Source organism: Furipterus horrens, unplaced genomic scaffold (genome assembly GCF_987537825.1).
Source record: "Furipterus horrens unplaced genomic scaffold, mFurHor1.1.pri manual_scaffold_13, whole genome shotgun sequence".
Taxonomy (NCBI): domain Eukaryota; kingdom Metazoa; phylum Chordata; class Mammalia; order Chiroptera; family Furipteridae; genus Furipterus; species Furipterus horrens.
This window is the reverse complement of record NW_028327183.1, coordinates 7,214,532-7,222,927: the sequence shown is the minus strand read 5'-3', so window position 1 is coordinate 7,222,927 and position 8,396 is coordinate 7,214,532.

Sequence of the window (8,396 nt, the reverse complement as noted above, 5' to 3'; positions counted from 1 at the left end):
ATCGAACCTGCAGGCCTTTGGTGTAAGGGGCGATGCTTCGACAAACCGAGCCACTCGGCCAAGGCGACACTTGTATTTTTGCAGTGCCTTCGGTTGTTATTCTCCCTTTTTTCCCGGTTTTCTTGAGCTATAACTGATTACACGTGTTCAGTCTGAGTTCCCTATCAGCCATCTCGGTGGAGATAATCAGCAGGCAGCTGGATGCAGGTCGAGAGGCCCAGGCTGCCGAGACACTGTACACGAGACGCGAGCCTAATATATGCGTATTTTAAAACTGAGCCTCACCTGCGATGTTAGCCTGATACACAGGTATTTTAAAACTAAGCGATGAGATCACCTTGAATGAAAATGTCCCAAACACAAATGCACAAAGAATATAGTTGAAGGAAAGAAAACGTATGATGGCTAAGGACACCCTCTCACGCCTCCCAGAAGGAATACTAAAGGGGGTCCTTGCCTGCTGAAAGCCACTTCGGTTAAGCAAACACCTCCTTCCACACCTGACGCAGGGGCAAACCCGGGCCAGCGACTGTCCACGCGTCGTCCACACTTTGGCCTAAGACCCTGCGGTCGTCCCCGTAACTCTTAAAGTCAGACCCATAACCTTAGGTGTTGCCTTTGCAGAGGATGGGGTGCTGTGAGCCCAGAGAACGTTCGAGCCACTTCCAGGTTCCCATCGCTAGCAGCTCCCGGGGCGGGGAGGCGCATTCCTCAATGCCACGAAGAAGACAGGTCGGGAGAGGCTCACGGGGTCGTCCCCCTCGCCTCCCGACGGGGTGCACTCACAAGGGGCGACGGAGCGGGCAGGCCGTGCGTGGAGCGTTATGGCGGGGAGGTGGCGCCCACCCCGCAGGCCGGCTCTCGGGGCTGGAGTGGGGGCGTGGCACGCCGCGGCGGAGCGCTGCGTGGGGGAAGGAGGGCGTCCGAGGGCCAGGCTCGGTCCTCAGAAAGAGGACGGACGGAAGGCACTCCCGGGACGCAGCCCGACGCTGAACGGGGCGCTTCGGCAGGGAGCTGTGTTGCCCGCAGCGGTCAGGCGAGCCCGTCGGCCACGAGGCGAACGGGAAGTGTGAACGGCGTGACTCCGAGCCTGGGGACCCAGCTCCGCCCAGCCTCGGAACCCCCGGTTCAAGGACAAGCCCCGGGGCTGCAGGACGCTGCCGGAGACAGCCTTACCCAGCAACGCAGCCGCTCCGCCGCTCAGCTCCCAGTGAGAGAACACGGCCGCCGCTTCTCGCGCCGCTCGCCCGCGCTTCCTGATTGGCTCAGGCCGGCCGCTCCCAGAAGCCCGTGCGCGGCGCGCCGCCAAACGAACTTTATGGAGACCCGCGGAGGAAGACAAGGACATGGGCGGGTCCGGGGGCGGGTCCGGGGGCGGGGGCGGGGCGGGGGCGGGGCCGGGGGCGGGGGCGGGGCCTTCGGCTGAGCTGTCACTCCCGGCGCGGCCACTTCCACCGCTTTCGCCCCTCCCACGTGGTTAAAGACCTCGCTGCTCAGAGAAAGCGATTCCACAATTACCTACGCAGATTTCCTACCCTTTATTGCGCGCCATCCTAGTGGCAGGCACTAATCTAGACGCTGGGAAGTATCCCTGCTGTAATAGAGTCGCAGACTAGTGGGGCAAACAAAATACGATCAATAGCTGCTAGTTTGTAAGGAGGGCCAGGACGAAAACATCAGGATGATGGAAGAGAGAATGCTTATGTGGTCAGAGAAGGCCTCCGAGGAGGTGACGTCTGAGCTGAAATGTGAACGACAAAAGGTCAACTTTGCAAAATCTTAGCTTTAGAACATTCGAAGCAGGGGGAACAAAGTGAAGACTCCGCTGGGAAACAAGTTTAGTGTTTGTAGGATGGAAAGAAGAGGCGAATGGCTGGCAGAGGATGAGCAAGGACAGGTGGGGTGAGACTCACGCCTGACTGGGTTTCTTTCTCGTGGACCAACACCGTCTTCTCGCTTTTTGTAATTTTTCACTCCCCGGACTCTACTTGAGCTCCCACCACCACTGTTCACCTCCTACCCTTATTCTCTCACTCTCTTTTTGAAACATCCTGTCACCTCTGTACTGATTAAAGTTGAATTCAGTTCATACTGGACTCTTACATCTTATGACACATCTGAGTAGTGTTTTATAATTTTATGTTGCTTTTTCCTTTACGTAAAGAAGAATTTTAAGGGCAGACAAAATACTTATAAACCATTGCCAAATGAAAAGTCAAGACGTTTGCCTTTTAAGGCTGAATATTTCCATACCATTAAAACTATGCCCAAAAGAACTCTTTAAAAAATATATTTTATTCATTTATTTTTAGAGAGAGGAGAAGAGAGGGAGAAAGAGAGGGAGGGAAACATTAAATATGAGATAAACATGGATTGGTTACCTCTCCTATGTGCCCTGACTGGGGACCAAACCTGCAACCTAGGTACGTGCCCTGGCTGGGAATCAAACCGGAGACCCTTCACTTTGCGGGATGATGCCCAACCAAATGACCCACACTGATCGGGGCCCAAAAGAAACTCTTACACATGTGCACCAGGAGATATGAGCAAGAATCTTAATAGCAGTGCAGTTCACAACAGTAAACCAGAACAAAACAATAAATAAGCTAAATGTCCACTAACAAAAAATGGATAAATAAATTGTGGGTATTATCACAATGAAATATTACACATCAGGGAAAAATAAATGAGCTAATAGCCACACACACACACAAGAAAACGTGGATGGATCCTAGAAACAATGTTAAATTGAAAAAGCAAGTACCAGAAGACTATATAGCATAGTATGAACTCAAAATTTCTAAGTTAAAAGGCAAGTAAAACCAAACAATATATCGTTTATGCCTAGATAAGTAACTAGAAGACATTGAAGTGATAACTAGGAATTTAAGATTGTAATCGTCTCTAGGGATAGAAAGGGATACAGAGAGGAACACATGGGAAGATGTAAGGTATTGGATATATTCTAGTTTTTGAGCGAGTAGTTGGTTCATAGGCATTGATTATATTATTATTTGTTATTGTACATATTACAAATAAATTACTTTATATGGGTAAAATAATATTTTTATACAATTAAAAATAGCAAAGAAGAGGAAAAAAGCAGAACAATATAAATATAGTTTCAACAGTGTCAGAACAGTGCTTATTTTGAAGGCAGGAAGGATTGTTGGCTAGGAAGAGAAATGAGAGAATCTTCTGAGGTCGGTTAATGTTCTCTTTCTTAATCTAGATGCTGGGTGCATGGATGTATTCACTTTTTAAAAATTCATTGAACTGCACGTTTAAGAAAGGTGCACATTACCACACATATATTATTCATTATACTACAGTAAAAATGTAAACTATTCCCTACACTGTGGTTTATTAAATATTTTTGCTACCCAGAACTCATATCACTACTCCTCCCTCCACTGTTTGCCGTCTGGAACCTTGTTGTACTTCTTTGATTTTCCCCATGATCCCCAGCATGTGGTCCACGCATGAGTGACAACCACACGTTGATGTTTCTTTCCCTCTCTTTCTCTCTCACTTCCCCTCTCTTTAAAAATAAATTTTAAAAATTAAAAAAGAAAACTAGTATTTTCTAGTCCAAAAAGCCTCAGAGGTCAACTCAGAAGCCTTCATGAACCTTACCTAATAAGAGCTATCCAGTGAAGTCCTTAAATGAGGGCCAGCTTTCTGAAGCGGGACTGGAACGAATCCCATGTTCTCATCAATCAGCAGCAGTTAACTATCAGATGGCATTGTGAAGGTGGTAGGATTTTATAAACATCTGGTTGTTTTATTTGTTATTAAACATACTATTGAGTGAAAAAACAAAACAAAAACCCATCCTATACATGTCTCCATTGCTGCTGTTTCAAAACAGCTTTGCTGACATCTATCAACTTTGTTTATGTCAAATTGTGCAATTTGTCACTGATGCTGAATTTGCCCAAAGAAAAGTAAGTTTGATAGACAAGCCTCCGGGGTTTCTCTCTCCTCCTTGTCAATGTTCCAGATGTTTAAACATAAAAAGTTGGAAGACTTATCTGTGGGTGAAAAGTGTACAGAAGAAACTGGGGTGTGTGTGTGTATGGCTTCAGTTTCTGTAGAAACTTTGCTTCCAAGAGACCCCATTTCTTGATTGGTTCAAATTACCCTCCGGTTTCAATTGCAGCTTGTCAATGGAGCCATCTGTTTCAGGCCCACCTGTCAGGGGCTCCGTGGTGGTTGGTTATTAAATGTATTTGCAGCTGGAGATTTGGGGGGGGGGGGGGCGCAGGAAACCAACTTCCAGTAACAAATGACAAAAGAAAAGTGTCCCCAAGAGTAAAAGCAGAAAACAGAAACAGGCTTTCCGTTATCCCCACTCTTAGAAGTCAGAGGACCTAACCCTTCTCTAAAAACCCAGGAGAAAATTATCAGCAAAGGAATAAGGTAATGGATAGAGGGTGTGGATGGCTTTGGGGCTTCCCACCGTTCATTGGCTCCCCCGCCCCCGATCTTTTGGAAGGTTTTATGTATTTATTTATTTTGAGAGAGAGAGACAGAGATAGAGACATGGACGCGAGAGACGCACGCGGGGACTGGACCCGCAGCCCAGACATGTGCCCTGACCAGGAACGAACCCACGACCTTTCGCCTTAAGGGACGATGCCCAACCAATGGAGCCACACTGGTCAGGGCTCCTTCTCCCTTTTTTGAGGAAAATACCCCAGAACACCCTAGTTCCCACTGGAGGACAACCTCTTTCACATCGTGGTTGCTCTTGTAGAGATAATGGTAGTCTACCACGAAGTGTTGTTTTAAGGATTAAAATAGTTAATATATGTTAAGGGCTTAGAGCAGTCTTGCATATCGTAGGCACTCAGGAAGTGTGAACTGTTTTTATTTCTGGCAGAGCCTGTTGCCACAATACAATTAGCACAGGTTTCTCCCACCCAGCAGAACAAAGCTGCCAGCTGCTCCCCACCCCACCCCAGGCATCACAGCACCGTGCCATTTTCCGTAACTGGCATAGGCTGGAAGCCCTGGGGGCAGCGGCGTGGCGTGTTCGGCTTCATGTCCACCAGAGGGCGCTCGGTCAGCGTTAAGACAAAAAAGATCCTGCAAGACCCACCCGCCAGGGGCATCTCAGAATGGAGGCTCCAGCCCCGAAATGATCAACTATGCTGGAAGGCAGAGCCTGAATTTCTTAAAGAGAATTGGCATCCCTGCATTTGGCCCAGACTGGGTTAACAGCGACATGGTGTAGCGGGGGCAGAGCCAGCTTTTATATGAGGCCCTGTCTCGGTGGTCAGTGTTTCTGTAATATTACCGGACACTGGAAGCATTTCCTGAAACTGCTTATCTAATGTCTTGGTTTATTTCCAGCTAGCAACATTTAGGGAGGACCTATTGCAATCTCTTTGGGCAAAAAGAGGTCCTTGCGCCCGGCCTTCCAAGGGTGCACTGTCAACTCTGGCTTCTTCTTCCCTGAGCACCTATGTGCAGGGCACTATTCTGGGCACTGGGATTGACCCACAGAGACATGCCCAGTAAGCAGCGGAGACAGGGTTTGTTCCCAGGCCTGATACCAACCCCAGAACCATCAATGATTAAATTCTTGTTTTTATTAAAGCCATTGCAGCAATCATGATTCATTTCTCGGTGGTTATTCTCCAATGTGGTTGTTCTGAAATCCAGGGCAATTACTCTAACTGCCCTTCACTGTTCTCATTTCTTCCTTAACTGAATGAACCCTTAAGGTAACACGCAGAGGAAATGAAGAAATATAGGTCAGATCTCATCTGTGCCTATAAAACCAAGATGTGGGACTATTATATTGCTTCCTGGGCTAAGTAAAAGTGATTGAACGATTTTTACCATAGTTGTAAGACGTCTTTTACAGTAACTATATAATAGCTTATAAGCGGTGTCCTTCAAATAATGTCCCTATTTCCAAAGAGAGAGATTTTTCACTTGCAAGTTTGCCTTGCCTGACTTACTTCTTATGTATACACCCTGCCATGTAATGTCTGCAGTAAGCAAAAATTTTTCCATTAAAAAAGTCCCTGCCTTCATGAAGTGTGCATTTGACATACAGAGCATCAGGTGCAAAGATAGGGGGGTTAAGAAGAGAATGAAGCTGGGAAGGGGGCTGGGGTGAGTTTCCAAGGTGGAGGGGTCTGAGTGAAGACTTGAAGGTGTTGAGGAAGGGAGCCATTGGTAGCATCTAAGGCACGGGGAATGGAAGATGCAAAGGCCCTGAGGCAGAACATTCTTATTGGTCCTGAGGAACTGGACTAGGCAAACGTAGCTGGTGGGAGGGAGTGATGTAGGGACTTAGGAGCCAATGTAAGGACTTTGGCTTCTCCTCCAAGAAAAATGATGAGCCATTAGAGGGTTTGAATCAGAGGAGTGACATGTTCTACCAGGATGTGTCTGGGTGCTGTGTAGAGAATACACCAAAGTTCTGGCTGCGCTCACTCGGATTCTCTCAAAGCTTCTTGAAAAGTCATTATCGCTATTAAATATTATACATATTAATAACAGTTTCAGAACCTGGCTTCTGCCCAAGATTGACCTCTGAATAACCATTATATCTGGGCCCAGATGGACGGTAGGCAGCCCTGAGAAACTGAGCCTTGGGGATATTTGCCATCCTCAAGGTCAGCCAGAACACTGAGTCATCATAGCAACTGCTCTGACACCCCAGGACACTGACGTTCCCAGACCTCCTTGTGGTAAACAGTCTCTGGAAAGGGGGGCAGGCGGGTCCGGGCTTAGGCCTATGGCATCACTTTGTTTATTTCTAATGTCAGATAAATCTGGAAAACACTTTTAATACAAGATACCCTCAGTTTATGGTATCCTAATGTGGAATAATTGTCCCCAGGTATACTGCACAATTCTCAAAGTATCTTAACAAGAATGAATGGAAATGCATTTGGTCATAAATTATAAACACAGTCCAGACAGAACCTTTCATCATAGAAAAGGTAGGAAAGGTGGGGGCAAAGCTGGTGCTCTAAAAATTCATACCAAGGCCCTAGGAAAACTGGCAGAACATTGTGTACACCAGCCTAACCCAAACTCTTTTCCTGAGGGTCTCTCTGTGCACCTCGCACGCTGTCGCTTAGAACTGCTTTCTAGCATCTGAGGAAAGCAGGTCTGCCTGCTTGTCTTAATCTTTTGATGTGCAGATTGGTTGTCAGGTGAAACTAATGGTGGAGGGGACAGCTTACAATAAATAAAATGACCACCAGGTGGCAGCAAATACCAGGAAACGAAGCCAGCCATTTTGCAGATAGGAACAGTAGAGCTGGGATCTGTAACACTGGGAGATGGAGTTCTTAGAATTCTAGGTAACCATATTTCAATTAGGCTGCTGATTTTTTTTTTTTTAATGTATCTGGCTTTCAACTTGCCTATGATATGGTTGGCGAGGTAATACAAAGGGGTGAGAGGGACCAAAAGAGATTAAAACGGGGTGGGGACTGTGACCCATGGGAGAATGTGGCTCTCAAGGGGCTCCCTGCAGCCATGCAGGAAAGTGGACCCAGGGGTGCGGGGCCTTCCAGCAGGGGAGAGGGGAATGAAAAGGGGTGACATTGGGCCAGTCCTTGAAGGAGGAGCAGAATCTGGGGAGGTGGAGGGAAACTGGCCAGAGCTAGCCTTGCAGACAGGGCTACCCCAACCAGGAGCTGAAGATTGGCCAGAGCTGGCTCTCTGACTTCTGTTTGTATTTTTTCTTTTAATACGATGTTTAAATTATAGTAATCTATACATAACATAGAACTTACCATTTAGGCCATTTTAAAGTGTATGATTCAGTGTGGCATTCAGGACACTCACAAGGCTATGCAACCATCACCGCCATCATCTCTAGAACTTTCCCATCTCCCCAAACTGCAGCTCTGTCCCCATGAAACACTCACTCTCCTCCCCAGCCTTTGGTAACCTCTATTCTATGTTCTGTCTCTATGAATTTGCCTATTCTAGGGACTTTACATAGGTGAGATTATGCCATATTTGTGCTTTCGTGTCTGGCTTACTTCAGTAACACAACGCTTTTAAGGTTCCATACAATATTTTCTAGAACCAAGGTATTTTACATAAAACATCTGGATTTCTGGTTTGTCCTAAAAATGTGCAACATCGGGCCACCCCGAAGCCCCGTTCCCACAGGACTGCAATGGGCAGGTGCAGAGACGTGCCTGCTCTGCCGCGCGACCTTGTGTCTGTCCCGGCCGTCTTTCACAAATCGTTGGTTGTTATTCCAGAAGAAATGCATGAACTCAGTCGCCTGACCAAAAAAAAGAAGAAAAAAAAAAAAATCAGAACACTGTAGGGAAGGCTCAAGTCCCTCTGGTCTTTTCCAGTAGCGGGTGAGCATCTCCGTTTGAAATTGTCAAACTTTAACCTCGATG